At 39.3% G+C, this 19315-nt stretch overlaps 1 protein-coding gene and 1 long non-coding RNA gene across 4 annotated transcripts in view; one reads left to right on the top strand and one right to left on the bottom strand.

Moving 5' to 3' along the window:
* Positions 1-1652: 1652 nt before the first annotated feature.
* On the bottom strand, positions 1653-9592 carry LOC116653418 (uncharacterized). 2 transcript variants are annotated; one of them, XR_014945553.1, is made up of 3 exons: positions 9453-9592; positions 3868-4393; positions 1653-1915 (listed from the first exon to the last, which is right to left on the bottom strand). It is a non-coding gene; the product is annotated as an uncharacterized LOC116653418 (long non-coding RNA). The 2 variants fall into 2 exon arrangements; XR_004307211.2 differs by lacking the exon at positions 1653-1915 and having other exon boundaries at positions 2716-4393.
* A 70-nt stretch (positions 9593-9662) lies between these two features.
* Positions 9663-19315, top strand: part of CTNNA2 (catenin alpha 2) — a 425826-nt gene continuing 416173 nt past the window's right edge. For both annotated transcript variants that reach the window (XM_015862648.3, XM_015862647.3), the window contains exon 1: positions 9663-9863. The gene's annotated coding sequence lies outside the window, so the exon portion shown is untranslated. The remainder of the gene's footprint in view (positions 9864-19315) is intronic.

Raw genomic sequence — 19315 nt, 5'->3', positions numbered from 1 at the left:
GAAGAAAGGTGTTCAATTTTATTTTAGCTCACATTTTGTTCCAGATATCTGGCATCTTATTTTTAATTTCCTCTATCCTATCGTGAGATAATTTTCCAAATGCACGTCATTAGGATCATTTACTTTAGTGATTTGGATTGACTGATTAAATTGCTTCCTTTCCATCTTTACAGATGAGCCATATTTAATGGCTGTATTACATAATGCACACCAACCAGAACCTCGCTGAACTTTCTTTGAAGGGCAGATTAGTTCTGTTCTTTCACATTTATCTAAGCATCTAAGTCTCATTTTTAAGTTGCCAAATGTTCTTTCAATTACTATTCTGGTCACTTTTAAAGTTTCATTATAATTTATAATGATACAGTTCTCAGAGAGAACCTGGAGATAAAACAGAGCAGGATTAGGCAATTTTTCAAGTGATATCTGCTGTCACCTTATGAAGAAAAAGAAAGATTTTTATATATAAAAAAACGTATTCAGTACATTAGAATGTATTGGAATATCTAAATGTTGGCATACTAAGAAAATGTTCTTTCAGAAACATACTGTTTGGATATAACATTATAGAAAACTCTATGTGAGAGAAGTGAGATGCATAATGCTGTAGCATTAAAGGTTATATGCTCAGGATGTCATAGTTTCAGCCAACGCTGCAGATATAACATAACCAGCCTTAGAATTTACATCTTTATAATCCTCTGCAAATAACAAAGAGTACAACAATTAAGGTTTTAACTGAGCAAATGGAGGATCTTATGATAACAGCCTTTTCTTACATGTGCAAATTAGCATTAGGTGCTTCATTATGGTCAGACCACACCATGCTGTTCCTTTGTTCTTGCACAATCCTGTGTCATAGGCAGCAACTTGGCAGCTTCCCCCTATCACCAGAGCCTCACTACTGTTCCCGTCATGGGAAAGAGGCAGTTTCCTAGGGAGGCAGGCTGAGGGAGCCAGAATACATCCTCAGCACATTTGAACTCTACCTTCAGTAATACACAAGATCATAGAATATCCTGTGTTGAAAGGGACCTGTATGGATCATTGTGTCCAACTACAGGAAAATGCTTTGTCATTATTATGTACGAGACTGTACCCTCCATCTATTGCTTCAAGTTTGGGCAAATGAATGATAAAGGAGGTGCTCAGTGGAAACCAATGGGATTTAGACCCCTTGTGTTAATATGTTCAGTAGGCTTGGAATTTTTAATGGATCCCTTATGTAAAACTCAGGCTCCATAAGCCTCAACCCACATTTAATAAAGATATACATTACCTAAGAGGTACTTAAAACTCAAAATATAATTAATTTTTAAATTCTATACATTTCATACTTGTTAATATTCTAAGTGGATCATGTCACCACACCCACGTTTGTTATAAAAATAATGTTCATCTTTTATGATTGTTTGCATGCCTTCTTCTTAAATTGTTAGTAAGGCTTTTAAAACATGTATACAGAGTTGAGCGAGTCACAGATTTGAAGTACCCTCACAACTGCAGGTTGACAAAGTATCACTTCATCAGTAGTGCACTGCTTGAGCACCCTCCTGTTGTGTTATACACATTGATGTGGCTTCTCCATGTCTAGCCATGACTCAGATTAATAAGAGAATTCTTCTTTGGATGTTTGAGTTCACAGAATCCAGTTCAAGGAATCGTAGATTTATTAAGGTTGGAAAAAGAAACCACTAAAATCACCAAATCCAACCTCAACCCATTCCCACCATGTCCACTATGTCTTCTTCCAGTGCTACATCTCCACGGTTCTTGAGTGTCTCCAGGGTTGGTGACTCCACCACTGACTTGGGCAGCCTGAGCCAATGCATCTCCACTCTAACAGAGAATAATTTTGACCCTCGTCATTTTGTTCCTGTCTTTGGGACTTTTCCTTTTCCTTGTTCATTAGCATCTTCAAAGAAGCAAAAATACACTGTCATTAATTAAATGATTTCTAACGTCTTGACACAAGTCAAGAAAACCTTGCTGCCCTTGATGCAGTACTTGAATCACATTCTGAGAGACTCTGCCAGAAACCAATTGCAGACACCAAACTGTCTTTGGAGAAATAACAGACAATATAAAAAGCAAGCAAACAAACAAAAATCTTTGCTTTAAGATCTGGCATTACTGTATATAGGACAGAGCTGGGTATCTGTATTCTGGGGCACACCTGCAAGTTGTAATTGAAGAAATACCTTAAACAGTAATTTACAAACCTTATGGCCCTGCACAAGTGACCCCTGTCTTTCACAGCTCCTTCTCCAAAGTATAGTTCTTATATCTTGATGTCAAAAAACTGTCCTTCTTTCTGTACCTGTGAATATTAAGACTCAACTCTCACTCTTCCTCATAAAAATTCTGGGTTAACTTCATCTTGTTGTAAATTAATGGATGCAGAAAGATAGGTTCGTTTTACTTTTGATTTAAACTTATTCAGTTAACGCAGTGGTTCACTGGAACAAATATTAAATAAGTTCCTTATGAAAGATTTCATCAAAAAAATCTGCAAGATAAATCTGTGCTATTTTTTGGTCTGTATCTCTGAGCCCACCTGTTTCTTATTTACAAAGGAGTAGATGCAATTTCCTGCATCCATTTAGATTTGACACGGTATTGTGCTATTGGAACAAAACCCAGAACTGTTAATATCTTCTGGCACTGACCTCTATCTTTGCCATTGACTTCTATTTGGGAAACCACTAAGAACAGTTTTGTCAATGTTAAATATCATTTATTTTTTAGTCACTTGTTAAACAGAGCAGTAGGCAAACTCAAAGCTAACAATACCATATATAATACTTAAGACTCATTTGTAAGACTAAAGCTGTATTTATGTGGGTTTATGATTATGCAGATATAAATGAAAGCATTTGGAATTAGCCCTTATCTTTATTTTGTTAAACATGTAAAATTAAGAGCATCAAGAAAAGGTCTGGTAATTTTTCCCAAAAAGAAATATAATGTCCTGTTTTGACAAGAATGACTTACATGTTTATATTACATGTTTATAATACGAAACAAAGCTAAAATAGAAATATTTTAGGAACTGTCACAGCAACCTGTTTTAATTTGCCACAGTTCCATTATGGAACTCTACTCAATTTTTAGAAAACCCTTCCTTAATTTGCAGGAAGAAATTTTTAAATGGAGTGGAACTTAGTAACCTGTCATAGTAATCTCCAGAATAGGACAGCAGCAGTCTTTTTTCCTCCACAACTTACTCTTGCAATTGCAATGATTGTTATACTTTCCTAGATGTTCCTTCCATCCTTAACATGTTCTTTAATTTAACAAAAAAAATCATTTGTTTTCTTCTTTCTTTTAAGTGATGGTTCATTCAGCTGTCATTCAAATACGAAGAATGACTTGAAAACGTAAATATTCCTGTAGTGTCATTCCCACTTGATGTATGCTTTATGTAAAGCATATAATGTCTTAAGAAACTCTTGACTTGCTCAATCAAGAGGTACAACCATCTTGAGAAGTAACAAACTGCATAACTCAACTTGAATGTGTATAGCATTTTTGACAGTGAAATAAAGGTTTTTACTGAAAAGCAGCATGCTCATTTTACATGGGGTATTCTACACGTTTCTCTCACAATTAACAGGTCCACATGGACTTTTAGAACATCATTTTCTGTTTGAAACAACATCTACCTACATGCTGGAAATGAATGAGCTTGCTGATAGATAATTAACTGTTTTTCGAAGCTTAATGTGATTTATTTGCATTGACCATGTCAAACAGGCAAACAAAAAGGATTTTTTTTTTAATATCATACTTTAACTATCACTGAAAAGTGAAGGCACAGCAAAGAGGTGTGAGATACTTCAGGTTTACTGTTTGTGGCTTACTAACCTCTATTTCATAAAAAATCTGAATGTTGTTGTACTGTTACTCCAGATGCTAACAGATTTCTTAGCCAAAGTACATGAGCTTCACATACTTTATGGAAAAAAAAAAAAAAAAAAAAAAAAGTCTTAACTGTCAAAAGAAATTAAGAAGAAATAGATTCAATGGAAATGGACTCTATAAATTAAGTTAAAAGACCCATTAAGTAACAAGAAAACTTAAGCTTGTAGCAGATTAGTCATAACCAACTATAGTTCTTCTCATTGGCTTCCTCTAGCTTTTTTTTTTTGCTTGAAGTTTCTCTTTTTCTTCTTACAGATGCTGCTCCCTCAGCAAAAACAACTTTCTGTACTTTGTAGTTTCATCAAAGTCTGAAGAAAAGACCAGAACCAGAAAAGACCAACCAAATGAGTCTTCTCATTTGTGACAGAGACTACTAACAACTTCCTTAACTTTCTTCAGGCTGTGTCTCAGTTATAAGTCTCTTGTGCAGTTTTGCGGGTCTAAGTGGGAAGATGTATCACCTTAGCTTCTGTCAATAGAAAAAGAAAGAAGTTAGAAAGTTTACATATGGTACGATGTGGGAGATATTTTCTGTAAACATCACTATTTCTCCTCATGGCTTTGTGCCCACAAGATAGAAAATATATTTAATTGCATTTCTTCTGAGAAAAAAACTATTTAGTAAGCCATATATTGCAAGTATCTGTTTTAAACTTTAATTAAATATTGAGAATATTTAATGTATTGAAAACCAGACATCATTAGGAAATAAAAACAATTATATTTTTCTTGTAGAACAACAGTTTTTTAACCATTTATCTCTAGATTACCAAAATGCTATGTGAGATATGGACAGTCCTTGTCACATTTTGTCTACTGCAAGTCTCATAAAGACAACAGGAGTTCGTACAATAAGACCTCAGTAAAAACCAAAACTTTGCCCAGTACTTCTAAATGACACAGCAGAGAAAGACTATGACTCAGTAGAGGAATTCAGCAATTTTCACAAGGGTGAGCAAGTACCAGACGCACTTCCACCTCACCTTGTACATACAGAAAGCACAGCAGGATGCAGTAATTGAAAAAGCAGAAGATTGAGGACAATTATTTCCCTGAAGTGAAGCAAATCTGCTGGCTGCTTTTTTTAAATGGAGGAATATGTTCTGAACTCCATTTGGAGCCATGGCAGCACAGAACAACTCTCCTGCTCCTCAGATTGAAAGGGAGAGATTCTTCCTCTATGACAGTTATTAGGATTCAGATATTAATCTTTCTCACTAAGCTTTTCTTTGATACAGAAAGGAATTGCAATAACAGAGCAGCGCCAGAGGAAGTTCAACAAGTTCTGCCAAGGAACGAGCCAAAAATACTGCAACATTTAATCTCTGCACTTTCTACTAGGTCCTCTAACACCTCCGGTCCCCTTTCTTTAAACAGCCCATCTCTTTCCTTTGCTCTCCCATATAGATAAGACTACCTGAACATGTACTCTGTGTATGCGCCATGTAGTCTGCAACAGAATTGTTTACCTCCATTAAGTTTCACTAATTGAGATCTCCGACAAGAAAAAAATTATCTTGGCGCTGCATAGGATTCACAGTTGTGGACAGTTTTCCTGCTGCTTTGATGCAGTATGCAGACATAAGAAATTGGAGCTTGTTTTGCAAAGAACTAACAACATCAGCAGCACAAGTAGTGAAGTATTTACAAACAACAGATGGGAAACAGCTAGAAGGTGGTGGTCAACACGGAAAGCACTGTTCTGTGCATGAGAGCTGTGTGCTTGCTCAAGGTTTCTCTAAGAGACAGGAACTTTAAGGGATGATAGAAAAAAAATATGTGTAATTATGTATAATTAACATAATTTAGATGCAGCTTTAAATAAGCCAGTCACTCAAGGAAGGTTGGGAAGACCTCATATATCACCTTTTCCTGGGTCCCGTTCTTTTTCCTAGTTGCTACCATCATCCAGACAGGTTATGGGAACCATTTTATAAAAGAGGCTTTGCGGCATTTGAATTAAGTATGAAAATGTTTACAGCCCATTATCCAATTAGATGCAAGATTTCTGAACTTTTCTATCCCCGCCTCATTTTGATATATGGAAGGATAATGCACCTATCACACTTTGTCTGGTTTTGCACTTAAAAGATGAGAGAGGACCTCCACACACACACTCCTGCTCTGATAACACGAGGTATCAAATGAAGCTCAAAATAAACCCGTTTTGAAATATATTCCTGTGGTTTTGAGAAGTAACCATTTAAAGAAAAGGCTTTGTCATAGTCTGCAATGGCAGACATGAACCTAGCCTACATTATTCCCAAAACAGCAAAGAACAGATTTATTTTCACAGTTCATTTGAGCTTTTAAAGTCAACTTTCTAAAACAAGTGAAGGTAGTTGCACCATTCTCTCCTGCATAGTAAAAAAAAACCAACTCCATAGACATACATACATGTATGTTTTTTTCCTCAAAATAAACTGCATCTGCTACTTGCCTTCTAGCTACTGCAAAGGTACAAGTCAGGGTAAGTCCTTGGATACCTTGGCTGACAGATTCTTTCGAGCCAGATAAAACATTCAAAAGGGAAGGCAGAGGGCATGGCAGCAGGAGACTGAGTGTCAGAACTCACCTTGCAGATTGCTCTTCATGCAACATCCAATTTAAATGATCTGAACGGTGTGTGAAAGCTTTACTGTTGCTTTTTGCACTGCTTAAAATAACGTGTAACACAAATCATATAGCTGCACAGAAGGAAGAAGTATTTGCCACCCAAAAATGACATACCTAAACCAAATATTTACAATACCTATCCAGAAGTATCCATGTGTGTTCAGAGGTAGTGAATGACTTCAGTCATTCCCTGTATACTTATGTGCACTCAGACAATCAAGTCTAGAAGGTAGTAACTTATTAATACAAATTACTGCATCATCTTTCAGAGCCGCTGATGACCTCCCTACATTATAGGCAGGCAACAATGTACTCTACAGAAGAAAGCTATTACTCTGTTTTTAAAGATAACAGAACCTAAAAGAAGGTTAAAGCATTTTAAGTTAAGTTCTACCCACAGCTTGCAAGTCTGCATGAGCTGTTGAGCATCCAGGTACATTTCACACAAGCAAAACTTGTCTATCTCTCTTGCTAATCACACTGCCCAGTACTCCTGATGGTTTGATCATGATTCTTTTCTATATATAGCTCAGTGTTGGCAGGGGGAGATCCCAAGGCAGTTGAAATGCTTTGTTAGGAGCAGGTAGCTGGTCTCTCTTGGTTAGTGAGAGCTACCTTCATTTACAGAGCAGCTCTGTGCCTTGTTTCAGTTTTCAGTAAGCAATGGTAACAAACTCAGGTTACTTACTTTTAATCCAGACAGTTAGCAGTGATAAAAGATGAGAGTGGTTTCAAAAAACAGTTAATAACCTAAAGGTAAAAATGTCTAAGCAGTGGACAGAGCCCTCATTCAGCACCACAGAAAATAAGTTTATAAAACACCCAGATTTTTAGATTTCCTTATCACACTGTGGCAGACATCTGCACAACATGCTCCTATCTTAGATAAAAATAATCTGGAGTAGGTAAGCAATCTGATTTGCTTTTTAAACTGACATACTTTAAAGAGAAAGATGCACAAATCGTTGATCGAGTCCTTTGGTTTCAATTTGCAAGAGATGTATTTGCAGTGTAGCTACTGGTGAAGGGAAGAGGTTCAATCATTTTTCCTAATCAGGCTTATTTGCTATTTGTCATTCTTACATGTATGCTATAGCTCACGCTCATTTTAATCAAATGCCTCGAGACACTTTTAACTGACATTCAATTAGTGATGAAACACAGAGTGATAAAAGAGTAGATGATAATTTCCTGTACTCTATTTGGGAACTTTGCTTGTTTCCATTAACATTTACAGTAGCCACTTATTAGTGGTCTGAAAGACACAGAGTACAGAAATGAAGGCAAGAAACAGGAGGTCTGTAGGTAAACCTTTTTTACTGTCAGATGGCTCAATTAAATAACATGGGAAAGCACCAAGAAAATTAATTTGATCCAAACTGAAAGCCTAATAAGCACACAAACTAAATACCTAGCTCGCAGCAATAATTTACACATCATCATACAGGGCAGGCCAGCCTAGCATGATCTGTTTATACATGCAGAATTGGTTGTGTGTCAGTCTTAAATGATGCTGTGAGAAGGTTAAAGTAATTAAAAGTATTTCTGTGTAATGCCATCTTTGAGTACTTACATCTGATAAATGACTCTACCAAGTACCTAGGCTATAATGAATCGAATCACATTTAAAGTCATATTTCAATGAGTTTTTGCTAATAAATTGTTTTCTCTACTGCAGACTCTCCCATGGATTCTATTGTTTCTTGGTAATGGGAAACAAGGCTCCAGTCCAGCTCTCTTCCTCATTTATTTATTAGAAAAATGAATGTAGATCTTGATAAGACCTTTCTCAGACTGGGGAGATTCTACATGAGGGCAGACAGACACCTCTACAGAATTCCTTATAGACTGAGAAATGATCAGCGGGATTTGCATTGCCTTGAAATGACTAATTTCCTCAATGACACCACTTACACCGTGGAGATCCCTGGCACTTGGACTTGCAGGATGTCAGGCTCAGTGATTCCAGAGCAGAATCATACAATCATTAAGGTTGGAAAAGATCAGTAATATTAAGTCCAACTGTCAACCCATCTTCATCACGCCCACTAAACCATGTCCCTCAGTACCACAACCACTCTTTTCTTGAAAACCTCCAGGGACAGTGACTCAACCATCTCCTTCAGCAGCCTGTTTCAATGCATTATCGCTCTTTTAGAGAAGGAATATTTCATAATATCCAACCTGTCTCTCCCTTGGTGCAACTTGAGGCCATCACTTTCCATCCTACAGCTGCTAACAGGGAGCAGAGGCCAACCCCTCACTCCAGCATCCTTTCAGGGATTTGTAGAGTGAATGAGGTCTCTCCAGAGCCTCTTTCACACGGAACCACCCCAGTTCCTGAGCTGCTCTCTATAAGACTTGTGCTCCAGATCCTTCACAGCTCCATTGCCCAAAGAAGAAAGAATGTGCTGTGGGGTAGCAAAACTACCTTAACCTTGGGAAGCTTAGCAGTAGTATTGAAAAAGGAAAAAAATTAAAACGTGCAGAAAGACAAGAGCTGATCTTTGGTGCAGATAATTTAGGGCTGTAAGCAGCAAGAAAGCTGTAAGACAAGCATTTTACAGTGGAAGAGAGCTGATGTTCTGGCAGCCAGTCCTAGTTGTCCAACAATAACACACATAAATAAATCGATTAATTCCCTCTGCCCTTTGGAAGGCGCTGGTAAATCCAACTCTTGCTTCGCTCTCAGCCCTCAATCAGTCGCATCTCCCCTCACACCTCCACATCCCATCCTTCGGCATCTCCACAAGCCTTCCATTCACTGGATGACCACGGCAATTTGAGGACGAACCACCCCCCGAGCCCGGGCAGCCCTCACCGCCCACCTGCCGCCCCGCAGCCTCCACCCTTCGGCGCCTCCCCATCCCCCTCCCTCTCTCCCCTCTTGCTAACGCTGTCTCCATACTCACAGCATCTGCGCACTGAGGGACGGCCGGCAACCCGCAGCCGGCCCTGCGAGCCCTCGCTCAGCCCTCCCCGGCACAAGGCCTCCCCCATCCACCTCACCACCCCCGAGAGCGGCGGTAGCAGCGGTCGGATCGGCGGAGGCGCAGGCGCGCTGCCTCCTCCTCCCCTAGTGGCTGCCGTGGGGAGGCCGGCGGCCGCTCACGGGTCCCCCCAGAGCCGAGCGAGCGCTGCTCGGGCCGGTAGCGGGAGGAGAAGGAGGAGGAGGGTGGGAGGCGGGCGCCGGGCTCTGTGTGAGGAGGGAGTCGTGCTGCACACCCAGCCCGTCAGTAACCGCCGCTGCTGGGGAGGAGGAGGAGAAGGAGGCGGCGGCGGCGGCTGCGAGAGGTTCTCCCACCCCCACCCACCGAGCTGAGGTGAGGCCAGGGCAAAGCATCCTCCTTTCTTCCCCTCATCCCTTCCTCCCTTTCATCCTTCCCCCACCCTCCTCGAGCTCCTTCCTTTCGTCCCTCTCTCCTCATCCTCCTTCCTTCTCATCTCATCCTTCCCGGCGCTTCCCGGTCCTCCTTTCCTTTCTTCTCTCCTCACCACCTTTCTCCACTCCTCCCCATCCCCCAGGCTTCTTCTCCCCACGTTTCACACCCACCACAAATCATCATCTCTCCTTCCTTTTTTCCCCCCTTTTTCTCTTTGTTTCAAAACGCGTTTTTATTTTAGTTTAGTTTATTTTATTTTTAATCGTTCGCCCGGCGAAAGAGAAGAGGCTGAGAGAGCCGGTCACAGACGGAGATAATCCGCTGTCTTTAAAGAACGGATTTGAATTAATGGTCATTGGGTGGCGCGTGTATTGTGGGGAGAGGGGGATTATATTTAGGGAAGAAAGAGAGGGTCAGAGGTGCGTTGTTTCGCTTATCCGTCTATTTACCTACCGTCTCTTAGAGGGGAAACACAGCCCCGTGCGAACGCTCCTTTTGTGTTCTCGTTATTCTCCTTCCTTCAGGCAGCACGGAGATCTCTCCATGCCTTTGCCCACCCCCTCCCTGTCGCGCACTGCGGGGCCGTGGGGTGGGTAGGGGGCTGCAGCCCACCATCCCTTTGCTTTAGGCCTCTTCCAGCCCCACTTTGCGGTGACCCCCAAACCCGTCCCCAGCGCTCCCGGCTGCTGTCAGAAGTTTGCAGAGCGTTGAATGTTGTTTGATCCGTGCGTGTAGCAGAGGGAAAGCAGTGTGGAATTGGGCTGTGAGGTGTATGGAGTGGAAGAAGTTTGGCTTTTGGGTGATAAGAGAAGCAGTGTGACACTGTCCTGCTCCCATGACCCCAAGCTCCCAAACATCAGGGTGGCTAGGAAAGTAACTTTGACAGGTTTATGGCACCTGCTTCTCCCTGGAGCAATGGGGATGTGGTACCTGACAGCTTGGGAAGGTGCTGTTCCCTCCCTGGTTTTGCTGTTCAACTGTGTGATGTCCCGACCTTTAGTTATCAGTGTGTTTAGTTGTTAACGTGCATGCAACCATTTCAGCCCTTGGAAGCTTCTGTTTGTCCAGCCCGAGCCTAAGTTTTGTTTATACTTTTGATACAATGTTTCAAAGCCCTTTACTGTAACTATCTACTATACCCCCTAGGGAAGCATGTATAATAGCAAAACTCTCAGCCTTAACATGTAAAACTCTTATGCCCTACATAAGTTCACTTAATGAACATTTCTTGTCAAGGTTGCAGCAGTGTGTTTTGGAGTATAAGTAGCTTGAATAGGAGAACTCTCAGATGATGCTGAGGCACGCAACAGATCTGGTTGGCTTTGTGGCTATCGCAGCGCTTCTGCTTTTCCTTTTAACCTATTGCTTCTGTGATTAATATCGTGTATTGTTATCGGGCTTCTGGCATTGCATTCAAGCACTTCCTTCTAGAAGAGAAAAAGTACTGACCTGAAAGGTGAACTTTCACACTCGGTTGTGTAAGTCATTGTTTATAGGCTGCTGCAGAAACACTCTCAGCTGTGGGTAAGGTAGCTGTAATGCCATCAATGGGCACTGCTGGTGACAAAAGCCTCCATAGGAAAGCTCCAGAGTCATTGGAAACCTGCATGAAAGTGCAGCTCTAATTTATGTAGATTTTTAAAGCTCTCAATATTAATGATGAACACGTATGGTACTGCTGACGTGCCTCTGAAAACCGAGAGTACTCATAGACTGAGACTTTAAAGCCAAAGGAAGCAATTAGATCTTCCACTCTGACCTCTTGACTGTTTTAGTCAGTTGGATTCTATCCAGTTACTTTTGAGTGCAATAACTTGTATTTGGCTGAAGCACATTTCCCAGAAAAAAAAGGAATTTTGATCGGAAGACTGTAAGAGGTGGAGAATTCACTGCTTATTAGGTTATTTGGCTCCAGCTCCCGGTCACTGGTTACTGCTGTGCCTTTCTCCAGCGTGCTAAAAGAACTTGAAGTATTTTCTTACATGGAGGGAGGCGTCTATCTGTTGGAACACACTAAATCCCTCTCTTTTCTGTTTGGGGATAAAAACAAATGGTCTCGAATTACTTTAAACTGTCACTGCATGTGTTTTCCTCACTACTCAATTTCTGTGGCCTTCTTTCTTTTTAATTTTTTCTTCTCTAAATCTGCTCTTTCAACGTTTTTAGTGTGTCAGTGTGAGCTGGGTGCAGAGCACCAATGCCTCTCGCAGGACTGTTGTGTGAGTTTAAGTATTGCCTCTTCAGCATTACTCTTCTGTTGATATATCACGTTTACATTTCAAACCCATTGGTTGCAGCACTGTATTTTAATCTCATTTTCACAGGTAATGTTTGCCCTATCAAAACCTTGGCAGGACTGTTTCTTTCAAGTAGACTTCATAGTTTTGTGGAACGGAGTGTGTTTCCTGGTTGCAGCTCTACAACTTTATATGTGGCTTTATTGAAGAGGTTGTTTTGTTTTATTTTTCCTAACATGTATTTGAGTATATCAAACAGTCCCAACTGGTTCACCCCACTTATGTAGCATTCTATCAGTCTGTAACTTGTGCAAACTTTGTCATGATTGTTCATGTCTACTTAAAAGGAACTGAAAAATTGTTTCATGATAGTGGCTTAAACTGTGGGGATTTCATATAGTCATAGAATAGTTTGGGTTGGAAGGGACCTCAAGAATCATGAAGCTCCAAAGCCCCCTGCCTCAGGCTGCCAACTTCCATATCTAATACTAGCCCAGGTTGCCCAGTTCCCATTCAACCTGACATTGAACACCTCCAGCGACAGGACATCCACAGCCACTCTGGGCAGTTGTCCCAGCACATCACCACTCTCATAGTAAAGAACTTCCCCCTGATATCGGACCTAAATCTTCCCTCCTTTAACTTAAAACAATTTCCCCTTGTCCTGCTATCATCTACCCTTTCAGAGAGTTGACTCCCCTCCTGTTTATAGGCTCCCTTTAGGTACTTGAAGGCTTCAGTTCCTCATAAATCTGAGTTATGTATTGATGCATTCTTCTTGAAGGTCGATTAGTTTGTCCTGAGGTGTCCCTTAACCAATTCTTAACCTGTTTAATTGCTGCTAGTTCTTAATCAGACCATCACAGAATACTACACCAAGTGCCTTAAAAGTTTAAGCATGTGTACTGACGCTCACATTATTTTTTACTATTTTTGCTCAGAATTTGCATCATGCTATAACCTACAGCTACAAACACAATCTCATTCACTTTTTAGAGCATGGTAGTAATGTTAGCATTCTGGAATTTCCCTGCAGTTTTCAGAATGATTAAAAATTCATGTTGGTGGATTAGCCATCTTGGATATTTCCGTGAGACCCCTTCTTTGTTGTGACCTTTTTCAGTCCTGCTGAACAAAAAGCATTGCAAAGTAACGTTGCTTTAACATTGCTTGTGTCACAGGCTGAAGAGGTAATTCATCATTCTCATGAGACACAAGAAAGTCATCTCATTTCATTCCAAATGCAGAATTGCTTCCTGAATGCATCAGCCCCTTCTGCGCTATTAGTGTGATTAGATTCCCTGTACAGTAGCACACCTTTGTGAGGGCAGAGATGTCTTTTGTTCTTACAAAGTCCCCCCTTCCGTTCTCCCCTTCTGCCAAGAAGTGTTTCCAGCTTCAACCATCAATTTTTACACTTACTGATATAAGAAATATTTAATCTGTTCTCTTAAAACTTCTTGTTTTGTGTGGCTTCTTATTCCTAATAGCAGCATTGATTGAAATCTGTTGCCAAATTACAGTAGTTATGACAATAGCTTCTAGGTATTATGTGCTGCTTGAACATGACTGGGATTCTTTTTTCTTATGTATAATGACACAACAAGTACACAGTCCATTGTATTGTGGGACAAAGTAGGCATTTGGTTTTAATACAACATGTTTCAAGGCTTAGAGAAAAGAAGCTGAACTATTTATTTATTACCTCCCTACTTTTTTCATAGCCAGTACAAAGGATAGGACATCGGTTTTAGATATAGCAAAATACAACATGTATTTGGAAATGTGAGGAGGAATAGAGGATATAGAGAATGCTAGCATGAATCTGATAGTAACCATAGTAGCATAGTTAGGTTATAAACCTGTTGGAGTTTTTGGGGGTCAGGTCCATAGAAATTGTCCCCCTGAGCTAATTTGAGGTAAGACACTAGAAGGGGATAAAACAAGAACAGGATTAGGGAGGATAATGAAAGTTACAAGAAGAATGGTATATTTTAGAGGCTAAGAGCTGCTGCATGATTAAAATAAACTTGTTTGTGTATTTTTGTATCCACATATTAGTTAAGATAAGCTTTCTTGGGGAATTAGATACATTATGTTGTTTACCACTTGGCCAGCAAGAACTTTCCCAGCCCAGAGCTTCCAACACATCAGGCTTCTCTGATGTGTTCTGATGCAGTAAGCAGAAGAGGTCGGGACTCCCATTCTTCAGTGGGACTCCATTACTGATGGGGAGGGTTTGCCAGCTGTATCAACAACACCAAGAGCATGAGTATGATCAAACTGCTGCCCTATCTTGCAGGCCTTCAGCACTGATGGAAAATAGTTGTATTAATACATTTTAATGTAAAGGACAAAAGAGATTAAGCTGCAGCAAACAGTGAGATGAAGGTGCAACAAAGTACAGAAAGCACATTTGGGCATATTAGAATAACTGTCTAACAACGAAGTTATTCTTGTACTCTGGTGTATTATTATCTTATGGAAATTCATAATTCCCTATTTTCAGAATTATCCCTTGTATTTCCAGTTTGTTGTGATTGTTTTTGATTTCCTGGAGTTGGGAGTTGGATTCCTTTTTGTGTTATTACATGGGTGTACTTTACCGATCGGTATTGATTGCTGTTACTGGAAAGCTTATCCATTGAGCACTTTCTAAACATGTCTCAGAGCGATAACGTTGTAACACTGTTCTGTTGAATTGAATCAGGTTCAGAAATCCATACTTCACTTCCTGGATAAAAGTGATACATCTCAGTTTTCTAAGTGGTTTCCTCAATATCACGCCACTAAGAGTCAGAGAATCATAGAATGGCCTGAGTTGAAAAGGACCACTATGTCATCTGGTTTCAACCCCCCTGCTATGTGCAGCATCTCAAGCCACCAGACCAGGCTGCCCTGAGCCACATCCAGCCTGGCCTTGAATGCCTCCAGGGCTGGGGCATCCACGGTCTCCTTGGGCAACTTGTTCCAGTGGTCACCACTCTGACATACCTTGCTCCAAACAATGTTTGGATACCAGCAGGCATTCATGAAAGCTTTTGTACTGTAAAATAGCCTGCATTCATATTTAAATAACACATTTTTTGCTGTGTGAAGTAAGATTTTTGCAACCATCACTTAACAGTACTGTTGGTTGAATGTAAGAATTCTTATGTCAGAAAACAATCACGTTTTGGGGTAATGTTTTGCTTTGGGTTGACAAAAAAGTGAAGTTTAATATTTCCAACAAAATATTTTCTTTTCACCCAAACGAGGAGAAATCCCACCTTTCTTTGAAGTACTGAAACTGCTGAATCAGCATTTTCTGGCAGCAACTGTTTTCTTTTCCTTTGGAATGTTTTTTGGCCAGCTGTACTTCTCAGTTGCATCACCCCCTGCATTAGTATTCCAGTACTGAGAACAGTAGAGAACTGTTTTCAACACTGCTGCAGAGACTGCCCAAGTTTTCCAGCTTCTTAAATAATGATAATTATTTGGATAAGTGAAGCTGAATCCTGAAACACAGTAAGAGCATCTCACAGAGTTTTCATTTGAGAGGTGGAAAAAATAATAAATATATAAATAAAATATATATGTATATTTTCAATTACACAAAAGAATCTCTGTATTCAGTGTTTTTTAAAGCTATTGTCCAATCTGCTCTTATCACTGGTGTAATAATTATTACTTGCCATTACTCTCGCCTGTGTCATCACCCTTCTCTTTGAAGCTGTTCATTTTAAAAACAAGTATGTGTTACATAATGCCTAAAGGAGACAAGAATATTAGAAAGTAAAACAATCTGACTGGAACTGGAGCTTAAATCCTGTGCACACTTTTCTGAACAAAGTACAAGTTGTCTGGGTCAGTCTAGGCTCCCAGTTGCCCAGGTGACTTCTGAAAATGAGACTTAAGCTTTTAAGTTACTTAAGGCTTCTTGTAAATGGATTAATCAGTTGGTCCTTTTTAAGAACTAATTAACTTTTGTTTTTAATATCCTTTTATTTAATAACAAAAGCCTCTCTGCTATATTAGTGTTTAAAGAAGTATGTAAAGTATTTCAGTTAAACCCTTCGTAGCCTCACAGGGATGGCTGAGTCTCTCAGTTTGCTAAATTTTACTTACAAGAAATTGGTCAATGGGAAATACTTTATTCCTTATACTCTGAATGGAGAAACTGCATCCATTCCCTCCAAAGCTGATGAAACTGCTTTAATCAGTTCTTTAAATATTTTCAAACATCAAAATAGGGAGGGAAGCCAGCTCTTTGAAAGGGTAGATGATAGCAGGACAAGGGGAAATGGTTTTAAGATTTCGGTTGTATGTCAGGGAAAGCTGTTTACTATGAGAGTGGTGAGCTGCCCAGACAGGTTGTGGATGCCCCATCCATCCCTGGAGGTATTCAAGGCCAGGTTAGTTGGGGTCCTGGGCAACCTGGTCTGGTATTAAATGGGGAGGTTGGTGATCCTGCCTGTGCTGGGGGGGCGGGGGGGGGGGTTGGAACTTCATGATTCTTGGGGTCCCTTCAAACCCTGGCCACTTTATGGTATGATTCTATGAAAAGAAGCTCCAAAATCTTTTAAGGATTTAAGTTTCTGTTTATATTATGGAATAGAAATACTATTGATTGCATTCTGAAATTTTAGTAGGTGCTGCTTTTTCTTTCTCTTGTACTGTTATTGTAATATGGCAATAGCTGTGCTTGTTCCAAGGGATCTATATTAACAAACGTGAACAAAATCTCTTGGAAAGAGACATAAAAACTCTTTGCTGTTTTAACTTGCTTGAGTAATCTGGGGGCAGACATAGTTATCTGCTGAAGTTTGTTGGGTTTTTTTTGGTCTTTTTATATTTTGAGTCAATTTAAAAGTTGTTGTGAATAATAGTATTTGTATTCATGTCTTTATTTAATAAACTCTGTCATTAGGTATTGCTTTCCTTCAGAGTTAATGGGATGAATGGTTTCTCTTTCTACTATAAAACATCATCAGCTGTGATGGTGGTTAATTCTTTATGTGAGTTCATATCTGTACAGTTATATATTCCTCAATGGATGCAGAATTGCATCTCTAGGCAAGGTGTGGCTGATATATGTAGGAAACCTTTGGTGGCGGCTTCTGTTGTATAATAGAGTATCTTTTGTTTCATCTAACAAAATAATCAGAATTGCAGTAGATATTTCCTATTGAGAGGACTAAACCTCATGCTTGAAGTCCAGGAAGCAGTTGATTTAACAACATATGATACGATTTTTATTGTTACCAAAGTTTAAGAGGGCTGATTAATAAAGTTCTCCCCCCACCCTTCTCTGTTTTTAAACACTGAAGTAAAAGAAATCGTCACTTATGATTGATTTTTGTTGTTGTTGTTCAAGAAGTTATCAAAACTGTTTGTAAATGTTTATCTCATGGTTATAAAAATTGACTGTTAGACAACAAAGACTACCAAGGAAAAGTATATTAAGGCTAACAACTGGAATTTCCAGTGAGAAACTGCAAGAGAAGGAAGGTTGTGTATTTTAAGCCTCTCTCTTTTGTTTGTGTACAGATAAGATCAAAAAATATCTCCATCATAGAGGGCCAAGATTGAATGCAGCCAAAATTGGCTTCTAAAATGCATTTTATCTTCCCTGTTTTGAATAAGTTTACACTGTCACTCATCAGCATTAGATTTCTTGTTTGACATAACTAACAGATTTAATCTGGAAGGACGAAAACAGTTTTTCTATTTGAAAAATGCAAGAAAACCAATGAAGTTTAATCTTACAACTAAAATCTATAGGTTCTTTATTATTATTATAATATTTTATTACTATTACCAATACTATTTATTATTATTATTATTATTATTATTATTATTATTATTATTATTATTATTATTATTATTATTATTATTATTAATGAAGTTACAGAGTTGCTAAAGAAACAAGTGCAATTCATTACCAGATTACTGGTTAGAAAGAAACAAATGGCACCTTTTCCCCATGTTTTAGGGTTGACTTTAGAGGGATTAATGTATTTTCATTACAATGTACATACTCTTTTCAGGTTCGTATACAAATAGTCTTTAGTGGTTACTATAATCAAGTCAGAAATGCAAATAGGGAATTATAGCTGCTTAGACTAATTTTAAACATGTCCATTATCTCTGTAATCTACATTTGCAGTGCTTGGATGCTGGGAAGTCCATGAATGAAGGAGGATAAGGATGTGCAGAAGTTGAGCGGGAGTAAATAGGTTCAAACAAATGTTCTCCGAATTAATGCCTTGAAGCAGTTGAGAAAGCTGTGCAATTGTAGGAGCTAAGCAGACTTCTTTTTTTGCTTTTAAGTTGAAACATCACTGCGTACTCACCTTCATGTGAGCTGGGTACAAGTTCAGCAGGCTACAAATTTGGTGGCAGCAAAAGAAAATCACTGATGTGTGGACAGATTTAACACACAAAAACTGTTGTGGTTTGGATTCAAAAATAGAAGGCTTGCAAGCAGAATGAGGTTAGGAGCTGTAGTGGTGGCACAAATGCAGTTGCTTTTTTGAGGCTCTGCACTCCGTGTTCTCCTTCCTGCTAGTTTCAGGACTGTTCTGGCTTGGCAGTTGCCAAGAATTTTCCTTTAATTTCAGATTCTGTGAGTGATTTACTTCAAGTTGACAAACCCTTCTTAAGTTGGTTGCATCTTAAGGGTAGAGTCAGCTTAATGTGAGTTGTTTAAGAGCTTTCGTGCTCATGTAAAAGATGCAGAGATGAACTGACAACACGAGTGAGTTCAGGTCTTCTGTTGGCTTAATGAGTTTATTTTTGTGGAGTGGCTGACAAGCAGCCAAAAGAAACAAACAAACAGAATGACGTAGACCAGGAACAACATCTTAACTGATTTTTTTTTAAATATATTTTTTATTTTTATTTATTTATTTATTTATTTCCATAAAAAGATCAGTTAGGAGGCAGGGGAGTCACTGTATTCGGTTCATATAAGGAACAGTCTCTAAGGAAGGATCAAGGCTGTGCTATGCAAAGAAATAATTCATTGGTAGCTTAAAGATTTCTTCAGGTGTGCTTGAACTCTGTGATCTGAACTGTACTTAATCAGTTCTTGACAATACTGTTTGGAGTTTTTTATTACAGTTCTTCATTGAAACTATGATCAATCAAGTGGGGGAAGAATTTAGAAATCAC

This window comes from Coturnix japonica, chromosome 4 (genome assembly GCF_054131305.1).
Source record: "Coturnix japonica strain WE chromosome 4, WE-NBRP24, whole genome shotgun sequence".
Lineage (NCBI taxonomy): Eukaryota > Metazoa > Chordata > Aves > Galliformes > Phasianidae > Coturnix > Coturnix japonica.
The sequence above is the reverse complement of the archived record's forward strand: the minus strand, read 5'-3'. Positions and strand labels throughout refer to the sequence as shown.